Here is a 16950-nt window from a genome sequence, read left to right as displayed (position 1 = left end):
TGATAAATATTTTGAAATATGTCTCACGATAGTTTAAGTGCGACATTTTATCGTATTTTTATAAATCCTCATTTTTAGTTTTAAAGTGTGTCGATAGATGGCAGTGAATTTACTGTGGTTACAAAATTTACTATGATAGTACCGCTCTATCCTATTATATATCCTCTTTGATATGAATTTGGACAGCCCTTGTACTAACAAAATCTTATTTTTGTTAAAAAATTCTTACCTATATCAGTTGACCCGATAGTTCCGATTGACACAGCCATTGCCACCTTATATTGACCATCATAGGGTAGGTCGTCTAATTTTAGGTCAGATCCGTTAGATGCTTGACGCGGGTCTTTGGCACCCTCTCGTTTATTGGCTGAATGTACTGTTGGGTATAATAATTAGTAATAGATAAGATTTTAATAACAAAACTTCCGTGAGACACAGACATATTAAATATATTAAAACGGAACCCCTAGTGAAAAGAAATGTATTTATTTGTCAGTAGGCCGAGCATATGATTGACGCGACATTATCTCGCCGCGAGATAGACTACCCGTCTTTTACTAACTGTATGAATTAAAGGGGGACGGGTAGTCTATGTCGCGGCGAGATACCTTCGCGCCAATCATGTGCTAGCCCGGCAGAATATGGTAGGTACATTGATGTGATCTTAAGTTAGAATTAATGTAAGTTCCATCATAGCATAGTTCCATAGTAGTGTGTTATTCGATAGCGTGACGAGCGTTCGCGTTTGCGTTATGTCTATTTTTGTATGGGATTAGGAACAGCGCGCCAAGCGGGACGTTTTGGAAACTTAAAATCCCATGCAAAATGACAATTAACGCAAACTCGTACGTCACGGCACGCTATCGAATTAAATTTACACTAGGGGTACGACACTCTCGCGTATTTTAAACTTAAAAATACTCGACTCGACTTAAGAGGCCGGTGTCGATTTTAGTCGCAAAAATGTAAAATTGATAGATTTAGTCGGTGAAATTGTACACCTTTTGTTACCTAATTGAAATAACAAATCTATTAGCACGTCTTCTTATCTTGCCTTTTATCAGATAAATTTTTGAAAACAGACTCACTAAATTAGTAATGATTTTTTTTCTGATGGACGTTTAGGTAAACGCGCGTAAAGCACTAATTTTGTCGCTTTTATGTTTTGACTGCTAAAAATGGTAAATTTGTATTACACATATTCTGTACTTGACCTTTATCAGATTACATTTTTGTTATATTACTTCAAAACAAGTGTCAATTTCACAACATCTACAACATTTGCTGAAACTATTCTTTATTTACCACCATAATTTTTTGATGAATTTTTAAAAACTGCCGCTTCCCTTCATATATTACCGGTGACGCACGCTCGCGACCTCACTATTAAAAGCCACGATGAGAAGACGTGCTAATAGAAACCAATACTTGTTATTTAGATATAACGTAACAAAACGTGTATAATTTCAACGACTAAATCTATCAATTTTACATTTTTGCTCCAAAATCGACGCCTCTTAAAATGCGTGAGTGACCCGCTTTAATATATTTATTTAATAGGTAAGATTTTGTTAGCAAGGCGTACGTAATAATATAATATAAATTATAGATAAGTATAAAATATACCTACGTGTTTAAACGTGTATAAAATGAGAAAAGTTTATCTACAATTATATTCTGCTACCGTGAAATGAGGTTACTTTGATAAAAACTTAATACGCATGGATACGCATTTTTTGGGTTATTTTTTACGATTAGTTACGTGGTCGCGGAGTAAAAGCATGTTGATCAATGGAAAACATTAAAAATGTGTATGTGCTTGTGTTAACTTTGTGTCGCTTCTAAAGTACATTTTTTTAATCATGTGTGTTACTTTGATCACAAAGCGAGGCTTTAATCTGCCAAGGAAAGGGTTAACCTCTTGAGTCCCAGGTTAAAAATTTAAAATTGAATGGAAATCGCTGACCCGATATCACGTCCGTGAGACTCAAGGGGTTAGAACGTTTTCACATTGACCAATCCGATATCGGAATTCGGATGGAAGTAAAATGTAAGACAAATATGTTTTTCTGTATATATTCATTAATTTAATAATCATTAGTATTAAAAAAAAACCGGCCAAGTGCGAGTCGGACTCGCCCAGCGAGGGTTCCGTACTTTTTAGTATTTGTTGTTATAGCGGCAACAGAAATACATCATCTGTGAAAATTTCAACTGTCTAGCTATCACGGTTCATGAGATACAGCCTGGTGACAGACAGACGGACAGCGGAGTCTTAGTAATAGGGTCCCGTTTTTACCCTTTGGTTACGGAACCCTAAAAAACGATGGATAACGCAAAAAAAGGCGGACTTGATGTCATATGTCACTCTTCACTTGGATGGCGCCCGGGACACTTGCCCCCTCTGCCCCCCCCCCCCCCCTAGTTACGCCACTGGTAAAAACGCTCTGAAGCAATGTGGTGTTAGTACGTACCATGGTGTTCATAGTGCGGGGACCATGCCGACGAATATTCGTGATGGTCTTCTTTACTGTGCTTTAGTTGTGTGAAGAAGGACGCCAACTGTAACAAAGTAAACGGAGCTGTGTGTAGATATTTGAATCAAATTATATTTCTACTTGTCAACTGTAATGATATTTATAATAGATTACCTGACATTTTTAAGAATAATAGTTTGAATATATTTAAATCACAATTAAAAGTACATGCTTGGTTAATATAGAGATGTTTTTATAGTATTAATGAATTTTTAAATAATGAAATAATGATTTAATAGGATTTTATTGTGTTTGACTTCGATTTTATATTATTTTATTTCATTTTGTTACTGCATGATTTGTATTAGGTAAGAGTTTTGATTATGATTTATGATTGTATTAATGCTTGACAACATTCATGTAAGAGTACATAGGAAATGTTTGTTTGTACACCTGTAAAGGTAGAGTCTTGGTGAGTCCACGTAAAATTGTTACATTAGTAATTACTGTGCAATGTACCCATTTCTCACAGACAATAAAGATTATGATTATGATTATGATGTAAGATTTTATATACCAAACTGTAATTGTGTACTTTTCATGTATGATTCGCGAGGCGATTGAAATTGCACGCCGCCCTAATTTCAATCGGGACGGAGGCTGGATGTTGCCACCTGCATGGAAGCCTATAATACCTAGGGTCAAGCGGCAAGTGTGTTGTGACGATCGCGGGGACATAGTGAGTGCAGTGTGCTTGACTTCGTTCGATACAGCCGCCCTACCAGACCCTCACTTGACGACTCCATCTGCGGACTGCCCCGCGCCCCCCGCCCCCGCCCCATCAGCGCGTGCGCAACGAGCGACGAGGCGGGCGGCGCGGGCAGTGCACGACGTACAACCGCCGCGGACACTCGTGCCTGAGGATGGATTCCCAAAGAATCCGAAAAATGTCGCAAAAAGCGACTTAAAATAATAGTGAGTAAAAACCGTACTGATAAATATTTTTCATGTATGGACTCAACTATAATATTAGATAGATAGACGCTGTTGTCACTAACGCAAGTGAATGATGAGATGACGGGTGACAGAGAGGTATGGAAGAAAAAGACTGCGCCGACCCCAAGTGAATGGGACAAGGGCAAGCGAATGATGAGACGCTGTAGTCAACTCTAATGGGTTTGACGAATCACGTGGCGCCACGGTCCAGTGGAAAAGACACCAACACGCGACTATTTCATTATTATGCACACGTTGATGTATTTTGTACTACTGAGATACTTACCTAATTTTCTTAGTACTAATTATTCAGGTTTTATAGTAGAGAAAGTATTATTTTAGATGACTCGTAGATAAAATATTGTCAATAATGATATAAACAAGCTTTCAATCTCGTACCTTCATTAGGCCACTCAGCAAGCTTCGTGGCCTAAACACGGTACTCGACTGAAAAGTCTCTATTATATCACGATTGTATAGAATACTATACCTATAGTTATCGTGCGTCTTGCCCGCGCCTAGACGGACAAGTACGAATGAAATACGATAACTGAATGACATCAGTTAGATGTCATTCTGATATCAGTTTACGTTCGAATTGACCTGTGATTTGATATAATCATAGTTGAAATAGTCGAATTACAATTGAATACGATCTCATTTAAAGATTTCCCGCCTGTTATACCATTATACAATGTGCCAAAGGCTAATAGCCATCGCTATCCAACGTGGTAACGCGGCAAGTGTGATGGGCACCTTTGCACCCGGTACAGCTCGCGGAGGTCTCTTAGAATAATATATTTTATTTAGCTTTGAAATTCTAGATTTTACTTCATCTGCTGAATAGAATTCCATACATTTTACACTGATAACATACCCTGCAATTTGCTTTCATACATTTTTTTTAATGGTATAATGCTTTCCCGTTTACGCAGGGTTTTAGCGCGGTCCTTTCAGAATCATCTTTTTACTGTCAGATTACGTACAGCCAAAACTATATTATAAAAAAAAACACAAATCAAAATATTTAATATAATACCTCGCAATACAATGCACCTCTTTCTCTAAATTGATTCAAAATAAATTAAATAATCAATAACAATCAATTCCGCACCTCTTGTAATATAAACATTAAGTACTTTTTATTGAAAATAATTGAAGCGAAAGTCAAAAGTGAATATTCATACAATAAGATTGTAAGTAGATGTGGGTAAAAAACGGAAGAGCGGCCTCTATACTCTCTACAGGTAGTTTTTTTTTCTTATTATTAATTTTATAAAACGGTCAAAGCATTGCAAACCTGTTGATAGATTGTTCGGTTTCAAGACACCTGGAGGAGGATTCTAATTTACCAATTTGTTATGGTTTTGATCTGGTTTCGATACGACTTTTACGTACGTCGTGGTGATTCATAGAGGTACAATAATATAGAGAGGAAATGGCCCCTCTCCCATTTGACCGAACGAGATGCTTTTGTGGAACTTTCAGTAGAAGTAGCAGAAAAAGCGCTATTATTGTTTGTCCTTGTCATAATCTCACTTTTTCTTTCTGCCTACTTAAGAATAAGAATAAGAAAACATTTATTGCCACACAACAGAAGAGAAATTACAGGAAACGAATAACATAAAAAATTGGCATGCGCGACAAAAGGAGCGGGCTCAGCATATGCTGCGCCAGCCACTTCACCAGGAATTGACCGCACAGCGCTGATTTTCAGTCCGCCCCCTTACTGAACCACATTGATATGTGCGCGGGATATTATTTTTACAGATAGATATATATAAATATATGTGTGTATGCAGGTTAAAATTTAGAATAGTTAGATTACACGAAAGATTTCATAGTTAAACTCTAACCAAGTAAAATTATTACTTCGGGGTCATCCATTAATTACATCACACTTTAAGGGGGGGGGGGGGGGCGCAAGAATATGTGACTTGTTGTGACAAGGGGGAGGGGGGAGTCACAAACTTTGTGACGTCATTTATACTTATTTAAATTATTTTATTCACTGTACAGTTAAACAACAAGTTTTTGAAACGATAATTGTTTTTATTCGTTTAATTTTCTTTCCTAATCAGTTTTAGGTTATAAAATTACTAATATTTCTTTTGTCAAAATATTTTGATAAATTACTAATAATTCTTAATTCGATTTGCCGATTTCATTAAAAAAATGTGACGTCACACCAGGGGGGGGAGGGGTTTGCCAAATGTGACCAAGTGTGACAAGGAGGGGGGAGGGGTCAAAAAACCTCGAAATTCGTGGATATGGATAATTAATGGATGAACCCTTCTAAAAAGTCCTAAGTGACGTAGACGTTTTATGTTGCCCACCGTTTTTATGGTGGGTAACAATGAACCCGACCAAATTACGTAGGTTGTTTTTGGTATGTTGTCAGGAATGTTAAAACATGTTTTTAATTTTGTCGCATTGCGTATATTCTGTCCCTCAGGGGCGCACGCGTATAGCACATCTATTCTATGCATAGAGTAACTTATACTAGAGCGGTACTGTCATAGTAAATTTTGTAACCCCAGTAAATTCACTGTCGTCAATCATCTGTCGACACACTTTAAAACTAAAAATAAATATTTATTAAAATACTATAAAATGTATTTAAATATGGAATGATTTTTTTATTTGCATTAATTATTTTTATATGATTTTGACCCATGTTCTTTCACTGTTATGCGTTAAAATTATAAATAACAAACTCAACAGTCAATGCCCTCTATACGAGCGTAGGCCAAAACTAGTGGCGCCATCTGATCGAAAATCAAACTTTCCTGATTTTCGAGGCACGTTTTTTCCTTAGACTGTATCCATCTATTACGGAGTTATATCTATCTTTGATTCTATGTAATGCTAGGTCTATGTGGTGTGCTAATGATTGTTTATTTTATTTTCATTTCTCATGCTCTGAAAGAGGGCCATTGTTGTTCTAAAAGGTGTGCAGAAAATGATACTAGAGCATTTTACGTTCGAAGTACGATTTTTTTAATATTTTTACGATAAGCAATTGAAATTGGAGTTTAAGTGGATTTGCTATACAATTTCCATTCTGATATTTGACTCTCCATTCCATAAATAACGATAATTTTGCCTAAATTGTTAACTGAAAGTACCCTTAAGAAATACTATAAAAATTTATTATATATTATACTTAGTCATGTTTAAAAAAACATGCATTTTACTTTCCTCGTATTCGAAATGAAAAGTAGAGTGTTTAACTCGGGTGAAAGGCATCATTTCAGCCTCGGACTATTGGCGCTCTCACTGCGTTCGAGCACCAAAATACCTCGGCAGGAATGAGTGCCTTTCATCCCTTGGTTAACAATCTACTATTTAATTATTATTTTACAGGACCTTTATACTGTTGTACATATCGGCCCTATTAAGGGTCGGTTGCACCAAACCGTCTGTCACCGTTTTAGCGTCCGCTAAATTTTATTGTATGGGAAGTTTCATAGTTCTCTGCTGCTTGATGTTGATCAGTCTGTTAATTGTGGTTGGTGCAACTGGCCCTAAGTCCGCTTCTTATAGTTATCTTACTTACTTATCCATATGCTATTAAGTATTGATTTGATCGATTTTCACTCCTTTCGCATGCACAATCAGCGTAAGCGATCATCAAGGTCCTATCAAAACCAGTTTATGACCGTAACAAATTATTAAATCTGATTCGGGCTCGAGAGGCACGTTCAAACGAAAGGTAATACGATTATAAAGGAGATTGCCAATCCATGTATGGAGGCCCGGTATCATTTGAATTGAACAATCAATAAGCTATGTGTAATTTGATGAGATGAAAAGCGGGCATGATTTATTACAAATACTCCGTTATTATTAATGATTCGACAAAATATTAACAACATGATTATACACGAAGACACATGTTACAGCGAGCGGCTCGGTGATAAATTCCTAGTGTTGTGGCACTTGTGGCCTATAGTATTTTTCACATAACTTAGGTACGATAATAGCAAAGATAGATATAACTCCGTAATAGATGGATCTCAAGGAAAAAACGTGCCTCGAAAATCACGAAAATTTGATTCTCGATCAGATGGCGCCACTACCTTTGGCCTACTCTTGGATAGATGGCGTTGACGGTTTCGTTTGTTATTTAACAATTTTAACGCATATCAGTGAAAAAACGTGGGTCAAAATAATTAATGCAAATAAAAAAAAACATTTATCCATATATAAATACATGTAAACGTATTTTTATAAATCTTTATTTTTAGTTTTAAAGTGTGTCGATAGATAGCAGTGAATTTACTGTGGTTACAAAATTTACTATGACAGTACCACTGTATCCTATTATATCCTCTTTGATAATAGTAAGAGGGTTGTTTTGGCCACATTTGCAGTATCGTCAACTTCCTCAATATTGCCTACCATGCCCTGCATGCATTGCCTGCAAAGTTTGGTGATTTTTTAGGGTTCCGCACGCAAAGGGTAAAAACGGGACCCTATTACAAAGACTCCGCTGCCTGTCTGTCTGTTACCAGGCTGTATCTGATGAACCGTGATAGCTAGACAGTTGAAATTTTCACAGATGATGTATTTCCGTTGCCGCTATAACAACAAATACTAAAAAGTACGGAACCCTCGGAATCAAATTGTAGATCACGTTGATACAAAAAAAACCGGCCAAGTGTGAGTCGGACTCGCGCACCGAGGGTTCCGTACTTTTTAGTATTTGTTGTTATAGCGGCAACAGAAATACATCATCTGTGAAAATTTCAACTGTCTAGCTATCACGGTTCATGAAATATAGCCTGGTGACAGACAGACACACGGACAGCGGAGTCTTAGTAATAGGGTCCCGTTTTTACCCTTTGGGTACGGATCCCTAATGAACATAAACTTCGATATCACGCTCGGTATGATAAAAAATTGGCTTACATCGTAAGCACGTAAGTAATCATATTTAGTAGGTAGCGAAACGAAATATGTACTAAAACACCGGCCAAGTGCGAGTCGGGCTCGCGCACGAAGGGTTCCGTACCATTATGCAAAAAACGGCAAAAAAATCAAATTTGTTGTATGGGAGCCCCACTTAAATATTAATTTTATTCAGCTTTTAGTACCTATTTGTTGTTATAGCGGCAACAGAAATACATCTTCTTTGAAAATTTGAACTGTCTAGCTATTACGGTTCTTGAGATACAGCCTGGTGACAGACGTACAGACAGACAGACAGCGTAGTCTTAGTAATAGGGTCCCGTTTTTGGGTACGGAACCCTAAAACCATACCATCTCACCGAACAGGTTTCATGTCCTATTCTTTCTCTTTTCAGGCAGCTCGCCTTTGGAATAGTCTCCCTGTTAAAATTAGACAGTGTCCGAATAGATTTGCATTTAAAAAATCCTTACGTGAGTACTTTGCTGGCAGAACGATGAATTCTTAGTGTTTCTGTTTTGAAAGTTTCATCTGATATCTTATGTATTTGTATGTATGTATATTGTATGTATTTATATATTATATATACAGATATATGTATGTATGTCTATGCCTATCCATTATTTAACTATACTTGTATATATGTAATCACTATGTTGCACCGCCTACAAATTATCTGCTTTGCCCGAAGGTTGACTGGTAGAGAATGCCTCATAGCATTAAGTCCGCCTTTTGTACGATTGTATTTTCTTTTGTGCAATAAAGATTAAATAAATAAATAAATAAATAAAAAAGATACGAAGAATATGACCGGCGTAATAGCGATTCAAACGATTTGCTTTACAAAGCGAAGGTGCCTAAATGATATCGATACAACTTTTTTCTATATTTTTTATTGGATAGAGAAAAGCATTTGACCATTTGGAATAAATTTCTTCTTTGCTATTCAAAGTTAAACCATAGAGTAACTTATACTAGAGCGGTACTGTCATAGTAAATTTTGTAACCACAGTAAATTCACTGCCATCTATCGACACACTTTAAAACTAAAAATGAAGATTTATAAACATACGATAAAATGTATTTAAATATGGATAAATGATTTTTTTATTTGCTTTAATTATTTTTATGATTTTGACCCATGTTCTTTCACTGATATGGGTAAAAATTGTTAAATAACAAACGAAATCGTCAACGCCATCTATACGACAGCAGGCCAAAGCTAGTAGCGCCCTCTGATCGAGAGTCAAATTTTCTTGATTTTCGAGGCACGTTTTTTTCCTTAGACTGTATCCATCTATTACGGAGTTATATCTATCTTTGGTTAAACGTACCTAGTAATTTAACATCTTCATTACTCTTCTAAAGATTGTCATTAAAAATTAAAACTAGGCATAATCGTTTTAGCCGTCAGCACTTTGTCAGTAATATTCTTGTTAGGGTTCCGTACCTCAAAAGGAAAAAACGGAACCCTTATAGGATCACTCGTGCGTCTGTCTGTCTGTCTGTCTGTCCGTCTGTCACAGCCTATTTTCTCCGAAACTACTGGACCAATTAATTTGAAATTTGGTACACATATGTAAGTTTGTGACCCAAAGATGGACATGTAACGTAAACATATTAATTTTAAACACAGGGGCCACTTTAGGGGGTAAATGAGAAAATTAAAAAATAAAGTTGCCAAAATATATCGTGTTTACATATCAAATGAAAGAGCTCATTGTGAGAATCTCAAATATATATTTTTTATAATTTTAAAATAAATAGTTTAGACGTTATTCAAGAAAATAGGCAAAAAATGACCAGTCCCCCCTTTATCTCCGAAACTACTGGGTCAAAAATTTTGAAAAAATACACAAAATAGATCTATACCTATAGATCACCGGAAAACCTATTAGAAATGTGCAGTCAAGCGTGAGTCGGACTTAATTACTTAGTTTTTGATCCGACCCCTACGGGTTTTTTAAAGACATTTCACATAGAAAATACATTGTTTAAATTGTGTAATGTACGGAACCCTTGGAACGCGAGTCTGACTCGCACTTGGCCGGTTTTAAATCTTACCTTATCGGAGCCAGCAGCAATCTTAAACACCAGCAGCGCAAGGCCGACTGCAAGCATTTAAGCCGTCAGCAAAGTTGTCAGCAACATCATTGTAGTCCAATATCTTACGGTAAGATGCATACCTTAGCAGAGCCGGCAGCAATCTTGAACACCAGTAGCGCCAGCCCGACTGCAAGCGTTTTAGCCGTCAGCAAAGTTGTCAGCAACATCCATGTGGACGTGGCGCCTACTTGGAAGACCAATGGCATCATGGAGTGGCCGACCTTTTTCATGCTGCTTCGGCCTTCAGTTGGGTCTGGAACATGAGAAAATTAAAACATTAAACCCAAATTAATTAATCCCCGCTCCCGGATCCCCGCTCCGGGTCATTCTTGGTGTAGAGGTTATCCATTGCGGTTCAGCGTGGTAATGCGGCGAGCGTTTTGGGCACCTTTGCGCCGGGGATGACGCGGGGTTGGATTTTTGACTGACGTTGCTTACTGCTTTGTGTTTTGTTTTGTATTTGTGTGTGTGTGTTTTTTTTATATCAATAATACCTAATATATTTTATATTAGGTATTGTTGATGAAATTGTATGTAGATTTTTTTAGATTTTAGGTATTTATTAATATTTGTATAGTTTTTGACATTGTATTTCTGTATTGTGTTTTAATGTAATTAAATAATTGATTTATTTTCACCAAATAGCTAGAGAGATGTGTCCGTCAGATCTCTCAAATACTCTCAATGCGTGACGAGAATTTGGCAGTGACAGACATGTCCGTTTCTAATTTCCGCCATAGGCTGTCTATCCACCATAAGAGTGCTAATTTCATATATCAGCAGAGGTTATAATAGGATAGAGCCAAAGAGGATATAATACGATAGAGCGGTACGTCTCATAGTACATTTTGTAGCCACTGTAAATTCACTGCCATCTATCGACTTACGATAGTTACTATTAAAACTAAAAAACCGGCCGAGTCGGACTCGCACACCGAGGGTTCCGCACTTTTTAGTATTTGTTGTTATAGCGGCAACAGAAATACATCATCTGTGAAAATTTCAACTGTCTAGATATCACGGTTCATGAGATACAGCCTGGTGACAGACAGACGGACAGCGAAGTCTTAGTAATAGGGTCCCGTTTTTACCCTTTGAGTACGGAACCCTAAAAATTAAGATGTATAATAATACCATAAAATGTATTTATATACATGGATAAATGATTTTTTTATGCATCATAGCAAGGAGGCGATAGCGAAATACCGAAATATATGTATAAGAGTGAAAGAGAAAAAGGATTATGCTGCCATACATGAAACTGTCAATATATGAATATGTCTTTATCTTACCCCTGGTCGCTCGGTTTCATGTCTATAACTACTTGTGTATACTATGTCTATGATCATTTACCATTAGCAAAGATAGATATAACTCCGTAATAGATGAATACAGTCTAAGGAAAAAACGTGCCTCTAAAGAAATAAAGTTTTTTTTTTTTTAATGATAAACTACATAAAAATCTGTATAATATATTACTGAAAGTTAGTTGATGTTAATGTAACAAGTATAGTTAATCACGGAAATTTGATTCTCGATCAGATGGCGCCACTAGCTTTGGCCTACTCTCGTATAGAGGGCGTTGACGGTTTTGTTTGTTATTTATAATTTTAACGCATATCAGTGAAAGAACATGGGTCAAAGTCATATAAAAATAATTAATGCAAATAAAAAAAAATATTTATCCATATTTAAATACATTTTAACGTATTTTTATAAATCTTTATTTTTAGTTTTAAAGTATGTCGATAGATGGCAGTGAATTTACAGTGGTTACAAAATTTACTATGACAGTACTGCTCTATCTTATTATATCCTCTTTGCCATTAGTTATTAAGAAATGTTTGACATAAAAAGATTCAAACGGACATTGTATAACTGGCTATTAGACAATATTTTTTACAATTTTAAAGAATATTTTGACTTCCACATTAGCTAATGTCATTTTTTTTTATTATTATTATTTTCATCATTTTATTTATTATCACTGTTGTTGACTGCTTAACAGATCGCATGAAATGTAAATAGATTTTTTAAGATGTAAGATTAAGATGTACATATTTTGCATGCTACATATAAATACTGCTAAATGTGTGATACTTATAATTATAATAAGACCACATTTAATGCAAATAAATAATTTACTTTATAATAATAATAAAATCATTTAATCCAGATAACATTGAAGGTATTTACATTTGCAATTAAAAATAAATATAATTAGGTATAAAACTTGAAGTCTATGAAGGTTCATTATTTTTAGTATGTGGGTATTTTTGCATTTTGTGGTTTTCCTCAGTCACCCGTTGACAACGAACGCTGTAAAGAGTTCGAAACGTCGGGATGTATTATAAATTCAATATACGCGATATAATCCGCTTTCAGTTTTATTTCACATAAAGATCCATTCAAATTAAATTGGCTGAGCATTTGGTAATTGATAAAATGAAAAAGACCTTGACAATTAATTGATGGGTAATAATAAAATTCATTGATTATTAAAAATATTAAAATTTTAATAAAAAACTATAAAATTAAGATATAATTATGCGCAGTTAAATTTAGTTAAAATGTCAAAACTTAAAACTAAAAAATCAATAAATATTTTTGTTGAAAAATCTATAAATAACTACTTTACTTTATTCTAAAGACAATTTTACTTCAAAATTTGCCTTAAGTATATGAAAGTAAGATTCACTTTTACAGTAGTTAGCAGTCAAAATAGGTGACAGTTTTTATTAACATGTAAGTACAATCACGTACAATCTATGTTGTAAGTATATCGTTATTATTACACTCTGAGTACAATAGAATTGAATGGCTTGTTAAACTTGAATCGGAAAAAAGTATCACAATAAAGAAGAGAACGTGCTAATCAAAGCTCACCGGCGGCGGCGCTTTTTTACGCGACAGAGCAAAAAATGGGAGGATTTGTAAAAAATCTGAATACATTTTGTATTTCACGGAGCCTTCTTATAAAATTATGTACAACTTTTTGAAATAAGTAATGGAAAATGGAAAGTTCGCCGTCAGACGTGATTTCTTGGGTTATAGAAAGTTAAGGTTTTCATATGCACAATTGGACATTGGTAAATTGCAAAATTGGTAAATAGCGCCAACCACTACAATGATGAGCTACGTTGTATGGAGATTTTTCAGGGTCAATTCCAATCACTACGCTGTTAGAGTCAAACCAAGAAAAGTCTGCAGAGATTTTGACAGGGTCTCTATTGTTTCCCATATAGTTTTATGTCATAATGTATTGTATTGTTTGTCCACATTTTCGTTAGTTATAATTTGGTTTTTCTCAGAAACGCGTATAACTTTTCAGGATTGCCATAAAACAAACCTAACCTAACCTATCTATAGGATAACCTGAGAAAATTTAAGTTAAGTGTGGTTTCAGAATTATGATTAATGATAATATGACAATCATTACATTATGACTAAGTTTTACTTACGTAAGTAGGGACACAGCTATACTACAGAATGAGATATGAATACCGTTATCTCATTCTAGCAAATAGCTTTGTCCCTACTTACGTAAGTAAAACTTACGAGTGTAATTCTGGCCTTACAATAATTGTGTCATTTTGACAGCACACGCAGTGCAGGTCATGTACAGGTGTTATTTTAAACGACAAACTTCTATAAAATTATGACGTATAAATAACACTGGCATTGCGTGTGCTGTCAAAATCTCTGCAGACTTTTCTTGCTCTATTTCTAGAGCGTTTTCACATTGTCCGACCCAAAGGTAGGATCCTACATGAGCGTGTACTTTCTCTTCCGGAAATCGTTTTTTCCAGATCGCGATTTTTGCCATTCGCAATTTTTACCATTTTATTTTTTCTCAATTTTTACCATTTTCATATTTTCCCATTAATTTTATTTGCCAGTAGCTTATTTTCCTCTTATGTTTTGTAACCATTCGCATAATTTCCCATTTTTTATTATTTTCCAATAGCTTATTTTCCTGTTAGGTTTTCTAAGCATTCACATAATTTCCCACTATATATTTCATTTGTTTACAATCACGGAAGATAGAAAATAAATAGGTGCGACGACGAGCGAAGCGAGGAGTGTGTTAGGTGAAATGCGAGCAAAACCGACTTATTTTATTGTACGATATAAAATAAAATGGTAAAAATTGCGAATGGCAAAAATCGCGATCTGGAAAAAACGATTTCCGGAAGAGAGAGTACACACTTTAAATCATAGGATTACAATTACAAAGAAATATATTATCTTAGCATGTTTTTTGTAAATAAGGAAAATACTATTGTACTAACATTAGATTGCAGTGGCAACCGTGTGGTAGATTTTTTGGTATTGAATTCCAGTTTTGAGTTTATAGTACACAACGTGGGACTAAGTCGATTTGTGTAAGATCATCCTAAAATATTAAATATATTTATTATTTTTATTTTTGTTTTTCGACTTAAAATACGAGAGTGACCCGTTATTAACATATTTAATATGTCTGTCTCACGGAAGTTTTGTAATTAAAATCATCTTAAAATATTTATTAATTCAATATTTACTTATCTAAGAAGCTTCGATAGAATTAAAAATAAGCATAATTTAATTATTAATATAAATACTGTTAGAAGTATTAGAACAAATTAAATTATTTTTTAGAAAACATTTTTATTTGTTTTTATTTCAAGTAGAAACACTACTTTATTAAATTTTAAAATGAAATAAATGTCATATACCATGAAAAAGTGTTGTTTTCTTAGTATATGACATTTATTTCAGTTTATTATTATAAAGATAAATTACTTAATTTTAATGGAGTTGGATATTTATTTTATTCAAGACAACAAATGGTCCAATGAGTGTTAGTTGATCCTAGCCTACGTTAGTACTTAAAGATTTTGTATTAAACATACCGATTACTTTTTTTTAATGTTATGTAATTTCTTATATGCGTTTTTGTAAAGTGTTTAGGTAAGTATTATATACCTAAATATTTGTGTTGCCACTAATGTCAATAATTTTCAATTTATTTGTTTTTTATTTATTTATTTAAAACAAAATGCAATGTTACAGGACTAGCCTAAGTCATTACATTTCTTAAAAGGGTCGGCAACGCGCATGTAATATCTCTGGTGTTGCAGGCGTCCATAAGCTACGGCCGTATGCTTGTTTGCCACCGGCCTGGTATATAAAGAAAATAGCCATAATCATATAGGAACTTTCATGTATAAGGTTCCAAAACTCACGAACAAAAAGCGAAATACGAAAATACGTAAAAATACTCACGATTTCCAGATTCCGCCAATTTCATTTTCATTTCATCGTAATTTAAATACCTTCCCATTTTCGTCTTCCCTATATGTTCATCGTTAAAACTCTGGAACCAATTTGTAACATATCCCACATAATCAGATAATATTTCTTCAAACTTTTCTTCTAAAGCTGGCAGAAAACCGTTTTCCTTCGCAAACGCACATGAAACGAGAATTAAAAAGAAAAACGCGGCACGCATTTTTAAAAAGTTCTTTTCCAACGTATGTTTTTTTTTTAATTTGAAAGCGCGTTTGGATGCCGCGATTTTAAGAATGTGACTGTCGGCGGCCGCGGGCTGTGGATATTATTAAGGTACCTAGTGAGGCTTTTTGAGCTTTTTTTCATGAGAGAGTGGAGGCTATGCATACTGCGTTTGAAAATTTGTTTTTTCTTTTACGTTGAGGTTTGCTATTTGGAGGGGTATTCAGATTTGGCCTTGGTTTTGATGTTGTTACGATACGATCTTGACTCTAAGGATGTAACAGGATAAAACAACGCAATCTAATTGTATTTAGGTTTGACACAATTATTTAGTGATAAAAGCTTGAATAAGAGGTTTTTTTTTTAAATCGGTCACAAAGCAAGTGTTGCCTTAATTCAAATATACAATTAATACAACGCATTCATGCTTAAACTATCTAAAATATGACCACTACATGATTGTAAAGATAACGCCTAATGATTTGATGTAGTCCAATCGCTCCTCATGTCACTTTTTTATCTAAACTGGTTTTGCTTTTAATAATTGAAATCGTCCGTATTCACTGCTGTTACACTTTTACTAATAGAACAACCTTAGGCATTTATAAATTACATTGTAATTGAATTATATATATGTAATTGAATGTTTGTTGGGTCTTTTTACGTTTTACCCAATACATCTTATGTTATGATATAGGTACCTTCAGTAGGTACCTATATCACTTGATCAAGGTTATAAGACAGGCAATGATGAATGTCTGTCCGTGTGTCACCATGAACCGTGATAGCTAGACAGTTGAAATTTTCACAGATGATGTATTTTTGTTGCCGCTATATAACAACAAATACTAAAAACACAATAAAATAAATACTTAAGTGGGGCTCCCATACAACAAACGTGATTTTTTGCCGTTTTTATAGATAATTGTACTGAACCCGACAGACAGACAGCGGAGTCTTAGT

At 34.7% G+C, this 16950-nt stretch overlaps 1 protein-coding gene across 1 annotated transcript in view; it reads right to left on the bottom strand.

Moving 5' to 3' along the window:
• Nucleotides 1–16950, bottom strand: part of LOC134752816 (probable chitinase 2) — a 483068-nt gene that overhangs the window by 356358 nt on the left and 109760 nt on the right. The gene's annotated exons all lie outside the window — the stretch shown is intronic.

The sequence above is a fragment of the Cydia strobilella genome, chromosome 25 (assembly GCF_947568885.1).
Source record: "Cydia strobilella chromosome 25, ilCydStro3.1, whole genome shotgun sequence".
Taxonomy (NCBI): Eukaryota; Metazoa; Arthropoda; class Insecta; order Lepidoptera; family Tortricidae; genus Cydia; species Cydia strobilella.
Note: the sequence above shows the minus strand (reverse complement) of the source record. Positions and strands in the feature narration are given on the sequence as shown.